This window comes from Equus przewalskii, chromosome 9 (assembly GCF_037783145.1).
Source record: "Equus przewalskii isolate Varuska chromosome 9, EquPr2, whole genome shotgun sequence".
In the NCBI taxonomy this organism is placed as follows: Eukaryota; Metazoa; Chordata; class Mammalia; order Perissodactyla; family Equidae; genus Equus; species Equus przewalskii.
In genome coordinates this window covers 26362881-26386211 of record NC_091839.1, presented here as the reverse complement: position 1 = coordinate 26386211, position 23331 = coordinate 26362881, and the positions used below count along the sequence as shown (strand labels likewise).

Here is a 23331-nt window from a genome sequence, read left to right as displayed (position 1 = left end):
CATTAGCCCACATGGCTTTTGAAGCTGAGCCTTTTTCTATTTTTATTATTTGTGTTGATGTAGAATCCACTAAAAGATAGCGTAAGGAGATACTGACACAAGGGCTGAGAATAGAGAACAGAAAGACTGGAGCACTGTGAATGTGTGCTCATTCCTGCACCGAGGTAATTCTGACTTACTGAGTGGGTTTGATCTAAAGCAATGAATAAAACTACTCTCTATATATGTATACTTTATCTAAATATTTAGTGAGTTTAAGTAGATGAAGATATAGAATCTTTAAGGATGTTCTGAGGAATTTACTCCTGAATTGAGTTGCCAAAGATCATACCCACTCTCCATGAAAATTATTTTGTGATGGTGATTTGCTAATCTGAATGTATACAAATCATTTGGTATGAAAGATGCTATGAGTTGCTCGGCAAAACCATGTAAGTTGAGGTACCTGGAAAGGACAAGTCCTACCCATAAATGCATGCCTGCCTGCATGCTGCATGTGCACACAGACCACTGCATGATTATAAGCACAAAGAACATTTCCAAAATATGTGCATTCTTGAAAATATACAATAGGTATGCCAAGGATAACTTTTGGGATCTTGAATTAGAAAACATTTTATTTTATTTATTTTTTTTTAAGATTGGCACCTGAGCTAACAACTGTTGCCAATCTTCTTCTTCTTCTTTTTTTTTTTCTGCTTTTATCTTCGCAACCCCCCCGTGCATAGTTGTATATCTTAGTTGCAGGTCCTTCTAGTTGTGGGATGTGGGATGCGCCTCAACATGGCCTGACGAGTGGTGCCATGTCTGCGCCCAGGATCTGAACCCTGGGCTGCTGCAGTGCAGCGCGCGAACTTAACCACTCAGCCACAGAGCCGGCCCCTAGAAAACATTTTAAAGCTTATAATTTTCTTGTGGAAAAAATTAACGGGTTCAGTATTTCCAGGTAATGAAGCCCTATTCAAAGGACCATCTAGGGAAGCCACTGAGCGCTGACGTAAAGCCTGTAAAGAGTTAACACATTAGATACATGCTAGATGGGATGCTGCCTAAATTTACTCAGTTGAATTTTGTTTTTTAACAATATTTATATTAATTGAAGTCTACATGCATCTTCCCATCTTCCCAAGTCAGAATATCCCCAGTTCATCTCCTGTTCACTTGAGACATTCTTTACCCACCTATATTTACAAGATAAACATTTTGAGTGTTAGCTTAAAATTCAAATCAGCATTGAATTTCCACTGTCAAACCCCCCAAACCTGAAAAAGCTGTACATTACATTTTCATGAAATTCTGTGAAATAACATTACACAATTTTGGAGCATCATCTTTGAATAATTATTCACACAATGGTTTCTTTGTATCCTACAACTACAGTCATGAACCACATATAAGATGGTGGTCCCCAAAAGATTAGTCCCATATAGACTAAGTGTGTACTAGGCTATACCACCTAGGTTTGTGTAAGTACACTCACGATGTGCACACAATGACGAAATCACCTAACGACACATTTCTCAGAATGTATCCCCGTCATTAAGCAACTCATGACTATACTGTGAGGGCAGGGTTATTACAATTGTTACTCAATACTGAATGCAAAATTCCTGGCAGATTAACTGGCATAGTTTGAGATGATAAATTTATTAAACACATGATAGAATGTCCTGGAGGGAACGTAGAGCCCAGGGGCTACATTTGGGAAAAGATGTTTTCCTTGCCCAGCAGGCAAAGCAGAACTGAGAGACACAGCTGTCATTAATGAGCACAAAGGAATGAAATGCTGAGAAACATGAAGACACAAGTCAAGAAAGGTGTTCATCAGCCAATGGCTTGGGTTCACAATCAGGGCTATCAAAAAGGACAAAACAGAAGTGAGTAAGTAAAAGGAGCCAAACATGCTCACCAGGATCAGGATGGTGCATGTGGCTCCGGAAGAAAGTCTATTGCTGAGAATGTATTGGACTCACTGCTTGTATCTGCAAAGAACAAAGACAGTGGAGCCGTTAGCCAGACCATGAGGCTCAAACACATTATATCTGTATCACAGATGCTGACTATATTTTCTCAGTCTTTTAATCTGTCTGGAATATCCCAGGAAAATATGCATATATTTTCTCCCACACTTATGTTTCTGCTCCTCAACAAAACTGTCACTCTCATAAGAATATTGATATATACTAAAGAGTTTCAGGATCCAGCAGAGGAAATAGTGAAGCCAATGTATTCTGGGAATCAAATTTGAGTTTCATCCAGAGAGGTAGCGGGACAAAGCTTAATGGTCTGGAAACAGCTCAGGAGGCAAGTCAAGCTGAGGGCAAGCCTCATGCCCATTCTGTGTAAACAGAAGACAAGTTTACATCCAGGATCATTCAATCAAAAACTTGCCATTGGTAGATGATTTCTTTAGGGAAAGAACCAACTTGTTAGCAAAGACCAACTGACCCACCTCTGTGGGTCTCAACACACGCCCCATTTTGAATTACAAAGTTAAGTCATAAACTTATAAACAAAAGAGTGGAGAAAGTTCCAAGAATCTCAACTCTAGTCTGAGTAAGGAAGATAATATTCAAACTTAAGTTAGTAGAAACTACTTCATCAATTTAGAGTGTATGTTAGAGGCTGATTTTATTTGAATCAGAGGACTCCAACGACAAGGAAAGATTATTAGGTCATTATCATTACACCAGAAAATTTCTTCACTCACATAAATGGTTTCAATTTAATAATAATTTTAAGAGCAAGTCTTTCATAATTACAAAGCTATTTTGCGTAGATTGTTTTGTAATAACAAAGATAAGAATCAACCTAAAATCTATCAATGGGAGATAGAATAAGCATTAGATAGTTGCGGACACAAGCAATAAATTTTCTCTACTGTTTAACTTTCAGGTCATAATTTTGCATTATAAAAAAGTATCAGAATATCATATGTAGATAGCTCTTTTTTCCTAAAAATAGGAAGAAAATTAATTTATTTGTGTTTATATATGTGTATGTGCTTATATTAAATACTTAAATTAAGTTTTTAAAACCTTATAAAAATGGTATCTATTAAGAGAGAGGGAAAAACGTGGAAGAGACAGGATTAAAGACAGATTCCTTTAAATGTACATTTTGCTGTTTTTGTTTTGTTTTGTTTTTAAAGATTGGCACCGGGGCTAACATCTGTTGCCAATCTTTTTCTTTTCCTTCTTCTTCTTCTCCCCAAAGCCCCCCAGTACATAGTTGTATATTCTAGTTGTAGGTCCTTCTAGTTGTGCCGTGTGGGATGCCGCCTCAGCATGGCCTGATGAGTGGTGCCATGTCTACGCCCAGGATGCAAACTGATGAAACCCTGGGCCGCTAATGTGGAGCGTGCGAACTTAAATACATGGCCACAGGGCTGGCCCATGAAACATTTTAAAATACAATTCACAAAAATGAAATAAAAACTCTTGGGGCAATTATCTCAGAGAAATGAAAGCTTATTTTCATATATGAATGTTCATAGCATCTTTATTCATTATAGTGAAATACTAGGAACAACCCAAATGTCCTTCAATGGATGAATAATTGAACAAATTCTGGTATATCCATACCATGGAGTGCTACTCAGCAGTAAAAAGGAAGGAACTACTGATACATGCAATACTCTGAACAGACCTTAAGCCCATTATGTTTAGTAAAGAAATACCAAAAAGCTACATACTGTAGTATGCCATTCCATTTATATACCTTCTTCAAAAATCACAATACTACAGAGATAGAGAATGGATTAGTGGTTTCCAGAGAACGGGGACAAGAGTGGGGTGTGGGGCTGGTGTGAATACATTTTAAACACAGCATGAGAGAACTCTTTGTGGTGACAGACCAGTTCTGTATCTTAACTGCAGTGGTGATAATGTGAATCTATATATGGCAAGAATTTGGGAGAATTACACCCACACACATTAAAAATGGTGAAAAGTGAATAAGGTCTGTAGTCCAATTAACAATGATGTACCAATGTCAATTTCTGGGTTTGATGTTATACTACAGTTACATAAAATGTCACCCACCATTTGGGGAAGCTGAGTGAAAGGAACATGGGACTTTCATACTATTTATGTAACTTCCTGTGAGCCTATAATTATTTCAAAGTAAAAAGCTAAAAATAAAATAAAAATATAATTGCGTATCAAATCTTAGGCCTTAGCCAAACAAAGAGAAATTATTTCTATCTAATTTTAAATTCAATAATTTCACTCTATTTCTACACTAATAAATAACTGAATGATGTAAAACATTTCACTAACATTATTGAGAAAAATGGTTTAATTTTTAATTATATTTATATATCTAAGTCTATATATCTCTACAGCTGTCTATGCCTTTATCTACTGATACATCTTTGCATATCTGTCTATTTTCCCCAAACATCATTTTAACTTAAAGAAAATAAGGAGTCTTGAGGAATTGGCTGAACCCACGTCTAGGGCAGGAGGAACAGAAAATAAGCCCAGACACCTCACTGTACAAGAAAGCAAGGGAGTTATCAAAGGCCACTGGTATCATGTGAACAGGACATAAGAGCTAATGTGAACAATTCCCAATGGTTAAGTAGGAGATATTTTCTGCATCAAACTAATACTTACAATGGACAAAAATATAAAATTTTTAAAATTCTATGTTTACTATTACTAAAAGAAAAATATCTTCACATTTGGAAAACAGCAAAGGATCAAACCATCACACTGAGAAAGGATAAATAAAAGAATCAAAATATTTTTGTGTATCTTCTTTTACCTGAACTTTTTCTTCAGTAACTTTCTTCTTTGTAAAGAAAGTGTTCCACCTAATAAAAGAAAAGGGGGGGCTAGCCCTGTGGTCGAGTGGTTAAGTTCGTGTGCTCTGCTTCAGCAGCCCAGGGTTTCACCGGTTGGAATCCTGGGCTGGGTGAGGACACGGCATCGCTCATCAGACCGTGCTGAGGCGGCGTCCCACACGCCACAACTGGAAGGACTCACAACTAAAAATACACAACTACGTACTAGGGACCTTTGGGAGAAAAAGGAAAAAAAAAAAAATCTTTAAAATAAATAAATAAATAAAAGAAAAAGAAAAGAAAAGGGAAGGTAGACCTGGACCATCACCTATACTGAGGGTACAGGCAGTAATTGTCAATGGCTGCCAAACCCCTTAGGTGACATAGGGATTCAGGTATAGTCAATATATTGACTACACTGATCACAATCTCACAAAAAGAGAAAAATAAGATATCATGTGCTTTATAAAGTGATGCAAAAAGTAGACATAGCCACATATGAATAATTCTGAATCTGATCTGATCTCTAAAATAACTACCTTTTTGCGAGGATACAAGGCATAGGAGAGCATGATCAAAGACATCATGAGAAGGCAGTAAGTCAAATCAGAACATCAGAAAATTCAATGTGGTGTACGTTCTCTTTCAAACAATCAAAATTAGTATATACAAGGGAGTTCTCCATAGAATATAATAAAAATCAAGATATATAAAATGTGGTAAGAAATGATTTCCTGTTTAAGATTTTTAAAAAAATTTTTCCTTCTCCCCAAAGCGCCCCCAGTACATAGTTGTATATTTTAGTTGTAGGTCCTTCTAGTTGTGACACGTGGGACGCTGCCTCAGCACGGCCTGAGGAGTGATGCCATGTCCATACCCAGGAGCCAAACCCGTGAAATCTGGGGCTGCTGAAGCAGAGTGCACAAACTTAACCAGTTGGCCACAGGGCCAGCCGGATTTCCTGTTTCTTTAAACAGACCTGTCAAACTATTTAATAAATGCAGGAAAATTTGAATACTACATCTGTTTTGGTATTACATAATATGCAGGAACTATTGTTTATATTTACGTATGATCAAGATACTGCAATTAAGTTAAACAAAAAAGTCCTTGCCTGTTAGGGACTCTCACTGAAGTATTTAGGAAGGCAGTGCTAGGACTTCTGGAGTTTGCCTTAACTGAAGCAGTTGCTGGGGGAGATGGAGTAGGGAGTTTAGATGAAATGGTTTAGGCTGTGTGATGGGGACTTGTGGTTTTTTATAATACCCTCCTCATTTTTCTAGATATTTAAAAAAAAAAAAAATCCTGTAATATTATTTACAAAAGACTTTATATTAAAAAACATGCTGAGCTTTGTTTTCTGTTTGCTGTAAGACTGTCCTTTTATTCTGTAATGTATCATATTTTCTTATTTTGTATCTTACAACCTCTCAAGGTCAGGTAATATTACTATATTTCCAATCATTTTTCCTTAGCAAGGTTAAAAACATTAAATGCCTTCAATTTTAGGAGAGGTAGAGTGCAGTCAGCCATGCCAGGGGAGGTGTCAAGTGGGGAAGGGACAATCCAACTGTGTGGGTTGTTATTTCACAGCTCTCACCAAGGTGTCACTTCATTTCAGATCATCAAACTCAGGGTGTTATCTAAAATAACAATTTTTTAAACCAGAAAAACTAAAAAAAAAGAGGTTCAATTAAAAGACTATGCATGGGGCCAGCCCTGTGGCCTAGTGGTTAACTTTGGTGTGCTCCGATTTGGCGGCCCAGGTTCGGTTCCCGGGTGTGGACACACACCACTTGGTGGCAGCCATGCTGTGGTGGCAACCCACATACAAAGTAGAGGAAGCCTGGCACAGATGTTAGCTCAGGGGGAATCTTCCTCAGCAAAACAAACAAACCAACAACACTACGCAAACATATGTCTATTATTAGGAGAAGATTATGGATTCCCAATACTATGCCAATATTATCCCAATATCTGACACCATTCACGGATAAAGATGCAGTATATTTGGGGATACTACCTCATAGACAACTTGTATTTCTCCCAAAATTATAAGCTTTTAAAAAGTATTATCACGGCTAAATGTTAGAAGCACACACAAATTGTTTAGAAATGAGCCACAATGCCAGCTATCAGCATAAATGAGGTGTCCAAAAAAGATCAGGTGAAAATGACAGTGAGATGAGGACACTGAGGTCTAAGAACTGAGAGAAGGAAGCTAAGCAAAGGCTTAGCTCTGTTTAAGGCCAATCTGAGGGTTCTCTTTTCTAAATATGATGAGTTTTTACTTTGCAAAACCTTACAGAATTGTAGTCTGAAAGAGAGAGAAGGAAAAGAAAGAACCACTTAGTTAATAATGGTCAATCTTAGGAATAAACATGAAGACAGAGAAACTTTCATTTGTTGCTTCAAAACCACACTAAGCATCCAAAGCATGTCATATGTTATTTTCAGTGTACGAGACATATCAGGAAATGAAACTTAGAATCAGAAAACATAGACAGTTGAGAAAGATGGACATTACACAATAATTAAAGTAAGTAAAATAAGCAATATATAATAAGAGAAAAGTGCCTTAAGAGAAAAAGGAGCCCAACTAGGGGGAAGGAGGTAGAAGGGATGCAATATTAAATATATTAATAAGGGGAGATCTCATTGACAATCGATTAGTTCAGGTAAATCTTGAAAAGAGGTGAAGAAATAATCCATGTGAATATTCTGGGCGTATGATACAAGTAAAAGAAACAGCTAGCGTGCTATCAGGTCCCACGCAAAGCTAGGTGCCCATGCACACGAAAACAGCTGAGTGAGGTGGGATATTTAAGAGAGGAGGTCACACAGGAACATGAGGCTCCACAGGGGTCCCATAAAGATGTTGAATTTTCTCTTAGAAAAATGGTAGCCATTACAGAATTTAACCAAAAGACTGACTTTTTCTGACTCATACACTGAAAGAGCCACAGAGTCTGGTAAGTTGAAAATAGTCTGCAGAAGCATAAGAGTGGGAGCAGGGAGACCAGTTAAACAACCATTGAAGGAATCCAGATGAGAGAGGATGATGGCTACGACCAGTCTCACAGCAGAAATGCTTATGGGAAGTGGTTAGATTCCTGATTAATTTTGAGAATAGAGCCAACTGGATTTCTTATCAGAGTGGATGTGTGTGTGAGGGAAAGAATGCAACAAAGATGATATCTAGACTTTTGGTGTGCCCCAGCAAGTGGAAGAATGAAGTTGGCATCGACCGAGATTGGGAAGGCTGTGGCCAGGAAAGGATTGGAAGGAAGCTCAGGAGAAATTTTTTTTTTTGAGGAAGATTAGCCCTGAGATAACATCTGCTGCCAATCCTCCTTTTTTTGCTGAGGAAGACTGGCCCTGAGCTAACACCCATGCCCATCTTCCTCTACTTTGTATGTGGGACGCCTACCACAGCATGGCTTGCCAAGCAGTGCCATGTCCGCACCTGAGATCTGAACCGGCGAACCCCGGGCCACCGAGAAGCGGAACAAGTGCACTTAACCACTGCGCCACCGGGCCAGGCCCAGCTGTACCATTTTGCATTGCCAACAGCAAGTATATGAGAGTTCCCATTCCTCCACATCCACTTCAAGATAACTTTAGATCACAGAAAGGTATCTCTACAAAACGTTGATGTGATTCCTGAAGAATTAAAACCTCGTGTGTGTTCACACGTGCATGAGTGCATGTGCCAAGTGTGTTAGTGCCACATTTGTATGTATTCATGTGTCATGCACGCATATTTTTGTGTCTATGCATGTGTTTGTATGTCTTTGTATGTGTTTCGTGTGGGTGGGTAGGGCAGGGAAACGGACAGACAGGAGGGGTGTTTCTGGGTACTCCTAAAGCTCATCGAATTGTGCATTATAAAAGATTTGGCTATTCCAACTCAACATAGCGCATCTGCACAACTGCATCAGGGCCCCAGAATGTCTTCCAAGGTATTCACAAGGTTCTCTTAATAGCCTGGAGCTAAGTGGACACATCTGACCACTTTTCTGTGTGCTTTCATATCTATTGTTTCATTTTATCTACCAGCAGTCAGCTGAGTGATGAATATGTTTGTTTTTACCCTTCTTTATCATAAGGAATAACCAGAGTTCTAAACCCAGCAAAACATGCTCATAATGCTAGAGTGTGGATGCCCACAAGATTTTGTGCCCAGTGTGCTTTCTAGTATACCTGGAATTGCCTGACAGAACATAGGATACCCAGTTTAATTTGAATTTCAGATGAGTAATGAATAATTTTACAAGGTACACTGCATGGGACATATTTATACTAAAAAAACAAAAATTCAGTATTTATCTAAAACTCACATTTCACTAAGTGTCCTATATTTTTATTTCCTAAATCTGGCAACCCTAAGTGTGTCAGTAAATGCACTATTTCAATTGGGTATAATTTTAATATGTGAAAATGGCTGTATTAGTTTCTTATTGCTGCTCTAATAATTACCACAAACTCAGTGGCTTAAACAACACAAATGTGTTATATTACAACTCTGGAAGTCAGAAGTCTAAAACGGATCTCACTGGTGTGAGCAGGGCCACCTTCCCTTCTGGAGGCTGTAGGAAGAATCCATTTTCTCGCCTTGTCCAGTCCTAGAGGCCACCCACACACCTAGGCTCATGGCCCCTTTCCATCTCGAAGCCAGTAATGGCTAGTTGAGTCTTTCTCACCCTGCATCACTCTGACATCTTCCCTTTTCTGCCTATCATTTCCCCATATAAGAACCCTTATGATTAGGGGCCGGCCTGGTGGCACAGCAGTTAAGTTCACACATTCCACTTCTCAGCAACCCGGGGTTCGCTGGTTCAGATCCTGGGTGCGGACATGGCACTGCCTGGCAAAAGCCATGCTGTGGCAGGCATCCCACGTATAAGGTAGAGGAAGATGGGCATGGATGTTAGCTCAGGGTCAGTCTTCCTCAGCAAAAAGAGGAGGATTGGCAGTAGTTGGCTCAGGGCTAATCTTCCTTAGGAAAAAAAAAAAAAAAAAAAAAAAAAAGGACCCCGTTGAGGGGCCGGCCATGTGGCCTAGTGTTTCAGTTCCACGTGCTCTGCTTTGGCAGCCTGGGGTCAGTTACCAGGTGCAGACTTATACCACTCAGTGGCAGCCATGCTGTGGCAGTGACCCACAGACAAAATAGAGAAGGTTGGCAATAGATGTTAGCTCAGAATGAACCTTCCTCAGCAGGAAAAAAAATAAGAAATACCCAATTGATCCTCTGATGATCCTCACTGCCAGAGGCAGCTCCAAAGCCTGGTATGAGGCCTCCCTGCTTAACTCTGTTCCTTGCTACAACCTCCACAACCCAGAATCACCTGTGAATCTCAGACACCCACGGCCTCTTTCCATTTCTGTGCTGCATTTGCTGTGCCCTTTGCAGTCAGAACTTCCCTCTTTCAACTTACCCCTCATTCAAAGGCCAGTCTCACTGACTGCCCACCCCAGTCCTACTGGTTCTCAGAGATGACCATATATGCCCCTCAGCTTATCCTCCACATTGAATGAAATACCTCAGGCCCCACCAAAGTTGCCACAAAATCCATGTTAGTCCCTTGAAGTAGAATATGCACCAGCTTTAGCGACTGAGTTATTAATCTGCCAACTCCTATGTTTCTGCATCCATCTCATGTCCAGTCGTCTCCTGGTAACCTTCACCACCTATGAGACTACCCTCTCCTCAACACAGTCTCCTTTCATGGTCACTTACTTCCCTAACCTGAGTATGTGTAGCTCAATCCCTCTGACCAGATATGCAAGCAGGAGGGCTAGACCTCTGCCACCACTTTCCCTTTCCCAGTCTGAAAATGCCTTTACCATCACAGCCTAGAGATTGCCCCTCCTAAATTTAACTCACGGCTCCCTCACCTGGACATTGTCAGTAGCTACAATATTTTGGATGTCTCCATCCTGAACCCCTCCCCAGATTTCCAGACCTGGGTCTCCAGCTGCCCACTTGATGCCTTCACTCAGCGGTCTTGAAATATGTCAGACCTTAAAATGGCCATAACAAAGTTCCTGATATCCCCAGTGAAAACTACTCCTACTATCAACTTCTCCATCTCAGTTGACAGAACTTCCATCCCTCTAGTTGCTTACGTCAAAACCCTAGGGTCATCTCTGAATCCTCTGCTTCACTTCTTTACTGTTATAGACTGAATGTTTGTGTCCCCCCAACAAATTCATATGTTGAACTCTCTGCCCCAATCTGATGGTATTACGAGATGGGGCCTTTGGGGACAAATTAGAATTAGATGAGGTCACAAAGGTAGAGCCACCATGAATGGGATTAGTATTCTATGAAAGTCACGAGAGAGCTTGCTTCTCTCTCTTCTCCATCACGTAAGGACACAGGGAGAAGATGACTGTCTACGAACCAGCAAGCAAGCCCTCACCAGACACAGAACCTGATCATGCCAGACAGCCTGATCTTGAACTTGGAGCCTCTTGAACTGTGAGAAATAAATTTCTGCTGTTTATAAGTTACCCAGTTTATGGCATTTTGTTATAGAAACCTAAGCAAACCAAGACATTTTCCTTCCACTCCGTATTAGGAAATCTAGCTGACCCTTAATAAACGTATATCCAGAATCCAGCCACTTCTCCTAAGCCACCATTCCACTCCATGAACCCTCAATTGGACTACTGCAGTAGCCTCCACCCTGGTTTTCCTTCCTCTTCCCTCACAATCTGTTCTCCACTGCGCAGCCAGATGGAGCCTGTTAAGACCTGGGCAAGATCATTTCCCTCCTCTGATCCAAACCTACCATCACCTCCAAAATAGATACCCAACTTCTCAGGCAGACATTCCAGCCCTTAAACCTGTCCTCCTGCTCTGTGCTCCCACCTGAAGGAAAGGAGAGCTATGGTTTCCTTAACGCTTCCAGCTCAGCTTTACCTCTGAGTATTTTTACATCCTGGTACTGGGATAACCTTTCCACACCTGTTTATGTTAGGTTCTAGAAACGTAAATACTTCCATATACTTCCTGGTATGGACTCAGGACCCTACGCTTGGTGGGGTTTCTCCAGGGTCCCCAGACCCAGGGTCTGGAGTAACGGCACCTGGAGTCCAGGACACCACAATACAGAGAACATGTGGGTGGGGGAAGCAGCCAGTGAGGGAATGGGCCACCCTACACATACCTGTGTAGGTTCCATGGGCTCTTCAGCAGCCAGGCTTTAAGAGGTAGACTGTAGATGAAAACTACCATGTCAGTTCAGTGGGTTCGGGCCCCTGTGAACCCATGCCTGGCCCCTGAGGCCGGTGAGCTGGGGCTGCATGTCTAATCTCTGTCAGCCTCGGCGTCTCATCTTCCTAGCTCTGTATCCCTGAGCAATATTCAACCTCCTACGTGCCTCGACGTCTTCACCCTCCCTCAGTCTGTTCTTCCAGTGAAGAGCCTTCGGGAAACTTTTAAAACCCTAATGTAGTTTGTGTCCCTCCTCAGGTTTTTGTTTTTGTTTTCTGCATTTTGTCCCCAAATCGCCCCAGTAGATAGTTGGATGTTCTAGTTGTGGGTCCCTCTAGTTGTGGCATGTGTGACGCCGCCTCAACATGGCCTGATGAGAGGCGCCACGTCCGCGTCCAGGATCCGAACCCGCAAAATCCCAGGCCGCTGAAGCGGAGCGCGCGAACTTAGCCACGCGGCCACGGGGCCAGGCCCCCTCCTTTGTTTAAACGTCTGCAGAGCTTCTAGAATCCTAAGAATGCAGGGAGAACCCTCAGCCTGCTATCCCAAGCGTGCTCTGCCTCAAACTCTGTTCCTCGCAGGCACGACGGCGCCCAGGTTTCCCGAATACGCCGAGCTCAGCCGCCCCCGCCGCCACTGCACCTGCCGGTGACCCGCTTGTGACGCTCTCCCACCCGCCAGCCGCCACACTTCCGAGAGCGACATGAGACAGGAGAAGCTGAGGCGGAATGTTCACTCACAGCCATTGTCAGAAAAAGGCCCCCACCTACGAGCGCCTCATCGTCCTAGACCCGCAGGCCTGGGCTGTAAGGACGTGAGCAGACACCGCCCATCGGGGCTTGGGGACGGCGAGGCCCGGGAGACGCGGCACGTACCTCAGCCGGCTCCATCGGCGTGGCCGCCGCCATCCGGGCCTGCGGGCGTAGCGGGGCCGGGAGCGGGCCGGCGGTTCTCATACCGACCCTGGTACGGATCATCTCGGGCGGCACCGCGGCCGAGCCTCAGACTCGCTTTTCTACAACGGGGACAACTACTCCTCTGAGTCCTTCTCAGTCTTGTCACCCACGCCCCGACCCACCAATCACAACTTCTGTCCGGATGAACACACCCGAACAGCCAAAATGACCGCCCGGAGGAAGACGCCGGAAGTCCCGCCCCGCGCTAGTATCACGCACGGAAACGCCTCTGTCCTGAGCCTTCATTGGTTCAGCGAGGCAGCAGTTAGACGCAGAGCAGACAGGGTAATGTAGTTCCTACGGATTCAAACGCCGCGGGTAAAGCGTCACCTACCGGGCCTCCAGCAGAAAATTTTAGGTGCCTTTCCCGTGAGGGTCCCCGGGAAGCGGCATCTCGGGTCCCAGGGCTTAGAAGGGTCTTCGTCCCTTCTTAAAGGGGCAGAACTCAGATTTCTGGGGAGTGTTGTGTGCTGCCTGTTTCTGTTCACCAAAGTGTTTGAGGATGTGTAATTTCAGGCCCCGTGAAGCTCAGCATGCTTCTAGAGGCTAAACAAATTATTCATATTCTCCTAGAGGCTACGGATCCAATGCACATATCATTTCATAGTCATCAGACACAAAATGTGTCCACTGGTAGCAGAAGCTAATAAACATTCCATGTTGCAATTCGAAACCATACACTATGAAGTGTTCGAGTTTTATCACCCTCTGTATGTTCGGTCAGAGACAAAAGAAAAAACACTCCAGATTGGGCCATGACAGGAAAGATAGTAGAGGGAGGTTGAGGTATCCTGAAGCAGGAACACAAAGGTGGATCTCTGTAGTTACCACAGAAAATATCTCCCCTGACTGTATAATAAATTATTGTGTCCAATTTAGTGAGCAACACATTTATCCATTTACTATCTCTTTTTGGATAGCTGACAGTCACTTCCTTCTGGGAATCTGACATCAGTCTCAAAAATAGGACAACAAAAGATACGCTATTTTGATATGGCACAGGGGCTGCAATGTTCACAGGTGGAGCCTGTCTGAAAAGGGTGCTCTGAACCCGATAATGCATGGGGTAACTTAAATCCAAGATCTCATCTCATTGCTGGAAAGTGGTTATCATTTCCCCTGTGATGACAAGGACTGCTCAGCATGAGGAATTGATATTATCTGAGAAAAACAGTTGTAAAATGCAAATTACAAAAGGTATTAATAATGACCATGTAGTGATTCAGAAGTGTCTTCAGGGACGGTAAAAATGTGAAGATTTTACAGCAGGGATGTCTGAGAAGATAGAATTAAGCTGAGCATGGGACTAGAAGCACCACTCTCAAGACTGTCTCCAAAATATGATTTTTTATTCTTAAAATCATTAAGCAATACCAGCGTTCAGGGAAAGTTAAAGGGGACATTAAGAGTGGGCAGATGGGAGGGCAAAAGGGGTGATCAGGCTCACATGTGTGGTGATGGACTCTAAGTAGTTTTTCGGTGGTGAACATGATGTAATCTACACAGAATTTGAAATATATTACGATGTACATCTGAAAGCTATATAATGTTATAATCCAATGTTACCGCAATAAAAAAAAAGAAAAGGGGGGGCCGGCCTGGTGGCGCAGCGATTAAGTTTTTACGTTCAGCTTCTCGGCGGCCTGGGGTTCGCCAGTTCGGATCCCAGGTGCAGACATGGCACCGCTTGGCAAAAGCCATGCTGTGGTAGGTGTTCCACATATAAAGTGGAGGAAGATGGGCATGGATGTTAGCTCAGGGCCAGTCTTCCTCAACAAAAAGAGGAAGATTGGCAGTGGTTGGCTCAGGGCTGATCTTCAAGGAAAAAAAAAAAATGTGGGCAGAAATGTAAAAACATACAGGGAAGCTGAGGTGTCGTCTTTATTCACTGTTCTAACAAATGATCAGTGAGTAAATATTTGGCTTCAAGACGTTATTGGAGATCCATGAGAGACACTGGGGCACAAAAGGGACCCCCGGAGGAAGACTCCTACCCTCCTGGGGTTATATTCAAGGAAAACACAGCAATCATAAAAGAAGGAATACTAAATCATATAGTAGGTTGGAATGTGGTAGGCACAATGCAAAGTACATAGGATGAATGTGCTTAGAAGCAGCATATGGTATGGATATTACATAGTGCAGTAAGGGAGGCCTCTTTGAGAGGGTCATTGACCAAAAACTTGAAGGAGATGTGGGATGACTATGTGGGTATTTCTGGCATAAGTTCTGACAGAACAAGCAGGTGGCTAGACAGTTTTGGTGGGTTGAGCCTTCACAGGGCTCCTCAGCAGTGGAAGGCCTAGGACTCCAGCTAAGTCAGCCATTAGCCTGACTTGCTCATTGCAGAGACACTCAGGGGAAGCGTGTGAAAGCTTGCCTCTGCCTCCAGGAGTCTACAAATTTCCACTTTGGTGAACTAGGGGCTGGAACCACACAGCCTCATTTTTCATAGAATCCTCATTTTCAAGTTCGATTCCTGGTCCTTTACCATCAGCGTCACCTGGGGAATGGTTAGAAATGCTTTCTCATTTCAGAATGCAACCTAGTGACATTCTGTGGATCAAGCCCTAGAATCTGTGTTTTAACAATCTTTCAGGTGATTCTGAAGCATGTTCAAAAACATTCCATCCTGTTGTGGTTTCTGTGGATCACGTCACTGTGTTTCTTGTAATAACGAGTCCCGTCTAAATCTGCAGGATTTTTGAACTGATATTAAAAAGGGAGGGGGGTCAATATAGGTTATTTTCCTAATACAAAACGCTATATACAATCATAAAGTAGAGTGTGAAAAGTCTATGATATTTCTACCTCTTGGAGAAAAATGTTTGCAGTACAACATTATCTTTTCAGAATTGTGTCTGCACATGTGTGCATCACTCAGTGTGTGTCTCTGTGTTCAAATATATTCCTTTATAAATTGTTTTTCTCAGTAAAAATAAAGTCAGACTTTGTATACCAATCTGTTTTGATTCTCTTGCTTAATATGACTTGGACAGCCTGAAGCTACTGTCTCCTTTTATACCTGATACTTCCTCATACTTCTTTCTCTTGAAACGTTATGGACCAAAAGCTGCCTCCTTTTAAAGACTGCTTTGCATTCTGTCCTCTGCAAGTACCGTGGCCAGCCAGCTGCTGAGGCTCATGGCTACTCTTTGCCTCTTGGTCCCTGCGGGGCCCCTTCTCCAAGGCCAAAGAAAACTCCTCAGAGGCAACCACAGTCCTCCAGTGCTCGTCCAGCCCTTCTGAAGCTCCCCAAGGTCAGCAAAACCAGACCAAATTGTGATGGCATGAAAGCCGAGAGGCTGGCAATCATGTCCTGGGGTCGGATTCAGGTGTGGCTCCCAATGAAGAGTACATGAGGCCACATCCTGACCCAAGGGCAGGTCCTCAAGACTTCATGGACTTGTCCACAAGAGAGGGGCCAGTACTGTTCAGGTGCCACAGGTAGAGTGTCAACTTCTGGAGTAGGAGGAAGTGGGACCTCAACTTGTGAGCCAGAGGTGAGGACATCACCTCTGGATGAGGAAGCTGGGATGCAGTGGCTGGTGGCACCTGTCTGCACCTGACCTCTGTTGCAAGAGTGAGGGTCTCCAGCTCTGGGGCTGGGGGCCCAAGGGAACTTGGCCTGAGGTTTAGCAACACCCTTGCCTGGGTAGGCCCCCCTGAGATGTAACAAGGCGCCCCTGAAAAGATGTAGCCACAGGATTTCCAGTTCTCTCTGCAGCCTGGGCTCTGATCTCTGTTGCCTCTGCTGTCCAGGTTAAGTTCAGCACGCTCCACTTCAGAAGCCTGGGTTTGGTTCCCGGGCATGGACCTACACTACTTGTCGTCAGTGGCCATGCTGTGGTGGTGACCCACATACAAAATAGAGGAAGACTGGCATAAATATTAGCTAAGGGTGAACCTTCCTCAAGCCAAAACAGGAAGTTTGGCAATGGATGTTAGCTCAAGGCGAATCTTCCTCAGCAAAAAAAGAGAAAAAAGTAAGTAAATATTTCTAAAAGCTAAATAAGCCTCTTACCAGTTTTCCAACCCAGGAATCTCCTCCAGAACCCAAGAGACAGTTCTTTGAAATGCAATCATCAAGGAAGATAGTGCCCCTATCCTCCAGTTTTGGTGGGAGTAGGAGCCTAACTTCAGCAGGAGCCTAGGTCCAAGTCATAAGACTACTTCTTATCATAAAGGTATGAGAAATTTTTCTTTAGATAAAGGCACTCAGCAAATGCCAATGGCCCCTCCAATTATGAGAATTTATGATGAACCATATGAGAAATGGTGCTGTCAAGTCCTTGTACTTGAGGACTTGTTTTCATTTATTTTAAGAACATGTATGTAATGGGTTGTATCTTCCTGGCTATATAAAAGCCTGAGAGTTCTTATCGACTTCACAATCTCTTTACTGGATTGCCTGTGACACACGTGACATTCTGGTTTAACGCTATCAAAAATAAAATTGTTTTCTTTCTCTTCTACTTGTGTGGAGAGGTTTTCTGTGTTAACAGGACATTTTGTTTATAATTATGTTTCCCCAATAGTTTCTATCTCAGAACTCCAAAACACTGAAAATCCCCTACATGGCATTATCGTGAAATCCGGAACTACATTAGTGAATAACACTAACATTTTAAAAAGTCATCTTTGAGTAATTATTATTTACATTTTTTATTACCGTAAAATATACATAATGCAAAATTACCATTTTAACCCTACAGTTCAGTGGCAGTTAAGTACATTCACACTGCTGTGCAACCATCACAACTATCCATCTCCAGAATTCTTACATCATCCCAAACTGAAACGCTGTACCCATGAAACAATAACTCCCCATGCTCCCAGAACCTGGCAAGTACCAGACTACCTTCTGACTCCCAGTACCTAATGTAAGTGAAGTCAGAAATCACACAGTATTCATCTGGTTGTATTTGGCTGGTTTCACTTAGCGTTGTCTTCAAGGTTCATCCATGTTAACGTATGTGCCAGTACTTCATTTTATAAGGCTGAATAATATTCTATTGTATATATATGCCACATTTTGTTTATCCATTCATCTCTCGATGGACATGTGTGGGTTTTCTATCTTTTGGCTACTATAAATAATGCCATGAACACTGGTGTACAAATGTGTGAGACCCTGCTTTCAATTACGTGTGTCCATATTTAGAAGTGAAATTCCTGAATCATATGGTTAACTCAGTGTTTAATTTTTTGAGGAATCATCATGCATTTGAGTAATTATTTATACCATGTTCATTTTTTTGGCAGTCCAAACACTGCTCCTATCAATTCTCTTGGCCTCAGAGACAGTTTGTTGGCTTAACAAAATAAACCTTTATTAGAATTGTTTTGATTATTCTCCCTTGAAGTTCATCCTATTTCAATTGTTAGAAAATGCACTTTTGTTCAGTTCCTGATACGCAGTTATGTAAGTCCTTGTTTCTCATTATTGAAGACTTATAATACTGTCCCATCTATGTTATTATTTATTTATTTTTAAAGATTTTATTTTTCTTTTTTCTCCCAAAGCCCCCCGGTACATAGTTGTGTATTGTTAGTTGTGGGTCCTTCTAGGTGTGGCATGTGGGATGCCACCTCAGCATGGCTTGGTGAGCGGTGCCATGTCTGCGCCCAGGATTCAAACTGGCGAAACCCTGGGCCGCCGAAGCGGAGCACGTGAACTTAACCACTCAGCCACAGGGCCGGCCCCTGTCCCATCCATCTTAGAATCTGGATTTTCATGAGTCTAGATTGTAGTTTTGCTCTTTGTAGCTTGCCCCTTATTTCTAATGAATTGCTTCTTATTCTTTATAACTTGAGAAAATAATTGAATTAAAATGATTTTTATCAGAAAATACTATGCGTTAGTGCTTTCTATATTCAAAAACTATTCATGGCAGCTGGCCCCATGGCCGAGTGGTTAAGTTCGTGCGCTCTGATGCAGCGGCCCAGGGTTTCACTGGTTCAGACCCTGGGCGTGGACATGGCACCACTCATCAGGCCATGTTGAGGCGGCATCCCACATGCCACAACTAGAAGGACCCACAACTAAAATATACAACTATGTACTGGGGGGACTAGGGGAGAAAAAGCAGAAAAAAAACCCCACCATATATGTAACTCCAACACTCTTTTTCCAGAATTGTGCCACTTCCTGGTATTTTTTATCAGTGATTTCTAACATGATTCATATTCTCTCTTGTTCCCTTTCCCTCTCCTTCTATCCCTTGTCTGCTATATCATTCTCTCTTGCTTTATCCTATGTGTTTGCTCTCTCTCTGATGAAGACCACACCTGGCCACAGGTAATTCATTAAATGTGTGCAGTGACCCTATACTAACCTTCCACAAAAAGGGAAGACAGGAGAATGATGAGCCATCTGGAGTGGCTTCCAAGACTAGGAATCTTCTTCACAGAGATTTATTCCTGGCAAAATGAAGAGGAAATGTTACTGGCTGAATTCAAGACAAGAAGCTAGATGTCAGATATTTTCTCTCAGTTTTTCATATCATTTAATGATCTTCAAGGATGCAGTTGAATTTTTTTAAATTTTTTTTAAAGATTTTATTTTTTTCCTTTTTCTCCTCAAAGCTCCCCAGTACATAGCTGTATATTCTTCGTTGTGTGTCTTTCTAGTTGTGGCATGTGGGATGCTGCCTCAGCATGGTTTGATGAGCAGTGCCATGTCCGCGCCCAGGATTCGAACCAACGAAACACTGGGCCACCTGCAGCGGAGTGTGCAAACTTAACCACTTGGCCATGGGGCCAGCCCTGAATTTTGATACAGTTATGAAACATAATCTTTATAGTGCAATTACAGACTGTATTTCTGCCTTCTATCTGCTCTTCCATGTCTTCTGAAAATCTCATGTTGCCTCTTCACATTGCAGAACCAGGGGCATTTTTATCATGTAGATGATGGTAGATAACACAGTATGTAGGAAGCACCCAATTCAGGCAGAGAGATTCCAAATCTCATGACATCATCTGGAGCCTGATTAATGTAATGTGATGAGCAGAGCTCACATTAATCGGGGTGAGTAGGACATGCATAAGAAATCAGGATTGTGCCTCTACAGGAAAAAATTCTGTGACCTGCTGGAGAGGAAACATATTCCCTCCCCTCTTAAATCAAGAAAATATGAATTTAAGAAAGAGACTAAATTATTTCAGATAGGAGTATTAAGTGATTTTATAAGTTTCAAAATTCAAATGTTTTACTAAGTTTTTTTTTTTTCCCTAATTTAGGCATCTTTCTTCTAATATCATACTAAGTCTCTTGATTCACCACTGCTCCTTTCATTCTTCCTACTCACAAATTTGTGCTCTACAGAATCTTTTAAATTACATTTTTGGTATGAGTGACTGGATTCCAGGGACAAGGAGACTGATGTTTGCTATCACTTAATTTAATTGTTTTACAAATGGTAGAGGTACAAGGTGGTCATTACGTTACAAGTTAAAGATCTGGTAGGAGACTTAATGTCTAAGAGAAGAAACACCGCTTCAAAAACAAAAAAGGAACCTAACACCTGAGGGACCATGGTATTCTGTCTGAGAGTTCAGCTAGTTTGAGACAAGACAGACATTTGGCCTCATTCTATTGCTTCTTTCACTACAAATCCATAAGTTTGGCACAGACACCCCAGTTCGCATATGCAAGAACACAGATGTGTTGTAGAGAGCTGTCTCGCTACTTCTGAGAAATACACGAGCATATATTTGGCTTTCTCCATTCCCACTGCCCTTATGGTCCAGGGTTTCCATAATTCTCATCTAGAGCATAAGGACAGTCTCATATCAATCATTGCTATCATCAAATGGACCTCAACCCACCAAATCTTATTGATTTACAATCTTCTTACTCGTTGCTGTATAACTGTTCATAGTCTTATTATCCTTTGTATTTCTGTGGTATCAATTGTAAAACCTCCACTTTTATTTATAATTTTATTTATTTGGGTCCTCTCTTTTTTTTTTATTAAGTTAATGATAGGTTACAATCTTGTGAAATTTCAGTTCTACATTAATGTTTGTCATTCGTGTTGTAAGTGCACCCCTTCACCCTTTGCGCCCACCCCCCACCCCACCTTTCCCCTGGTAACCACTAATCTGTTCTCTTTGTCCACATTTTTAAAGTCCTCATATGAGTGGAGTCACACAGAGATTATCCTTCTCTAACTGGCTTATTTCACTTAACATAATTCCCTCAAGGTCTATCCATGTTATTGCAAATGGAATGATTTTGTTCTGTTTTACAGCTGAGTAGTATTCCATTGTATATATATACCACATCTTCATTATCCATTCATCTGTTGATGGGCACTTAGATTGCTTCCATGTCTTGGCTATTGTAAATAATGCTGCAATGAACATTGAGGTGCATAGAACTTTTGGAATTGCTGACTTCAAGCTCTTTGGATAGATACCCAGTAGTGGAATGGCTGGATCGTATGGAAGTTCTATTTTTAATTTTTTGAGGAATCTCCATACTGTTTTCCATAGTGGCTGCATCAGTTTGCATTCCCACCAGCAGTGTATGAGGGTTTCCTTTTCTCCCCAACCTCTCCAACATTTGTTACTATTAGTTTTAGATATTTTTGTCATTCCCATGGGTGCAAGGTGATAGCGTAGTTTTGTGTAGTTTTGACTTGCATTTCCCTGATGATCAGCGATGATGAGCATCTTTTCATGTGCCTATTGGCCATCTGTATATCTTCTTTGGAGAAATGTCTGTTCATGTCTCCAGCCCATTTTTTGATCGAGTTGTTTGATTTTTTGTTGTTGAGTTGTGTGAGTTCTTTATGTATTATGGATATTAAGCCTTTGTCAGACATATGACTTGCAAATATTTTTTCCCAGTTAGTGGGTTGTTTTTTTGTTTCAATCCTGTTTTCCCTTGCCTTGAAGAAGCTCTTTAGTCTGATGAAGTCCCATTTGTTTACTCTTTCTATTGTTTCTCTTGTCTGAGAAGACATGGTGTCCGAAAAGATCCTTTTAGTACTGATGTCAAAGAGTGTACTTCCTATATTTTCTTCTAGAAGCCTTATGGTTTCAGGTCTCACCTTTAGGTCTTTGATCCATTTTGAGTTTATTTTGGTGAATGGTGAAAAAGAATGGTCGATTTTCATTCTTTCACATGTGGCTTTCCAGTTTGCCCAGCACCATTTGTTGAAAAGACTTTCTTTTCTCCATCGTATGCCCTCAGCTCCTTTGTCAAAGATAAGTTGTCCACAGATGTGTGGTTTTAATTCCGGCCTTTCAATTCTGTTCCATTGATCTGTGCACCTACTTTTGTACCAGTACCATGCTGTTTTGATTACTGTAGCTTTGTAGTATGTTTTGAAGTCAGGGATTGTGATGCCTCCCGTTTTGTTCTTTTTTCTCAGGATTGCTTTAGAAATTCAGGGTCTTTTGTTGCCCCATATGCATTTTAGGATTCTTTGTTCTAATTCTGTAAACAATGTCATTGGGATTCTGATTGGGACAGCATTGAATCTGTAGATTGCTTTAGGTAGAACAGACATTTTAACTATGTTTATTCTTCCAATCCATGTACACGGAATGTCTTTCCATCTCCTTATGTCCTCGTCCAATTCTCTCAGAAAGGCCTTGCAATTTTCAATATATAGGTCCTTCACTTCCTTAGTTAAATTTACCCTGAGGTATTTTATTCTTTTTGTCACGATTGTGAGTGGTATTGTGTTCTTGAGTTCTTTTTCTGTTAGTACATTATTAGAATATAGAAATGCTACTGATTTATGCAAATTGATTTTATACCCTGCAACTTTGCTGTAGTTGTTGATTACCTCTAAGAGTTTTCCAATGGATTCTTTCGGTTTTTCTATATATAAGATCAAGTCATCTGCAAACAGCGACAGTTTCACTTCTTCCCTCCCTATTTGGATTCCTTTTATTCCTTTGTCTTGCCTGATTGCTCTGGCCAGGACCTCCAGTACTGTGTTAAATAAGAGTGGTGATAGAGGGCATCCTTGTCTCGTTCCTGTTTTCAGGGGGATGGCGGTCAGTTTTTGCCCATTGAGTATGATGTGGGCTGTGGGTTTGTCATATATGGCCTTTATTATGTTAAGGTAGTTCCCTTCTATGCCCATTTTGTTCAGAGTTTTTTTTATCATAAATGGCTATTGGATCTTGTCAAATGCTTTCTCTGAATCTATTGAGATGATCATGTGGTTTTTATGAGGTTTGTTGATGTGGTGTATCACACTGATTGATTTGCGGATGTTGAACCATCCCTGTGTCCCTGGTATGAATCCCACCTGATCATGATGTATGATCCTTCTGATGAATTGCTGAATTTGGCTTGCCAAAATTTTGTTGAGAATTTTTGCATCTATGTTCATCAG

At 41.7% G+C, this 23331-nt stretch overlaps 1 protein-coding gene across 26 annotated transcripts in view; it reads right to left on the bottom strand.

Annotated features, from left to right (window-relative positions):
- Positions 1 to 23331, bottom strand: part of LOC103542347 (zinc finger protein 211-like) — a 51676-nt gene that overhangs the window by 8443 nt on the left and 19902 nt on the right. For 16 of the 26 annotated variants that reach the window (XM_070558743.1, XM_070558756.1, XM_070558737.1 and 13 more), the window contains exons 1-2: positions 12887 to 13182; positions 1910 to 1982 (exon numbers count right to left, since the gene is read on the bottom strand). The gene's annotated coding sequence lies outside the window, so the exon portion shown is untranslated. Of the gene's footprint in view, positions 1 to 1909; positions 1983 to 12886; positions 13183 to 19305; positions 19391 to 23331 lie in introns of those variants that run through there. The other 10 variants (XM_070558742.1, XM_070558747.1, XM_070558741.1 and 7 more) reach the window with 2 other exon arrangements.